Source organism: Delphinapterus leucas, chromosome 7, assembly GCF_059928025.1.
Source record: "Delphinapterus leucas isolate spDelLeu-1000000601 "Yukka" chromosome 7, BTC_Dleu_Yukka2, whole genome shotgun sequence".
NCBI lineage: Eukaryota > Metazoa > Chordata > Mammalia > Artiodactyla > Monodontidae > Delphinapterus > Delphinapterus leucas.
The window spans coordinates 9,990,271-9,990,811 of NC_143135.1; positions in this window are offsets into that span (position 1 = coordinate 9,990,271).

The window sequence follows — 541 nt, forward strand, 5'->3', positions numbered from 1 at the left end:
TGAGATTGTGTAAGTAAATAAAGGCTGGTTCTCTCCTCTTCTCTCCTCAGCCAGGGACACTGAGGGGCAGGCAGGACCATGAGGACGCTCCGTGGTGACCCCGAAGCTCAATGATGCTGGAAACGTGTGCTTCCTGCCTGCGCGCAGCTCTTGTGCTCACCAACCGCCTGCCTAGCGATTCAGGCCTGCCTTCCTCCGATCGCACCTTTGATGGTCCTGGCCCAGTCTGGGTGATGGCCGTTCTGATTGGATTACAGCTCCTAGGGGAAAATTCCTCCAGTGAGACTACCCTCCTGGCAATGTCGAAATCTTCTAGTCCTAGAGCTAAACACTTTCAGCTGATTCACCCTAACATATTATTTCTTATGCATTGTTTGTCAACTAAAACGATCGTGGAGACTGTAGAAATATAGAAAATGTTTGCTATAGTGCTGCACGAAGCTAAAACCTACGATTGTGACCTTGTAAAGCTCTATAAACATATGCCTGTGGATTACATGAGAAGAGACAAAATTAAAATAATTGTGTGAGGGCTGGGGAG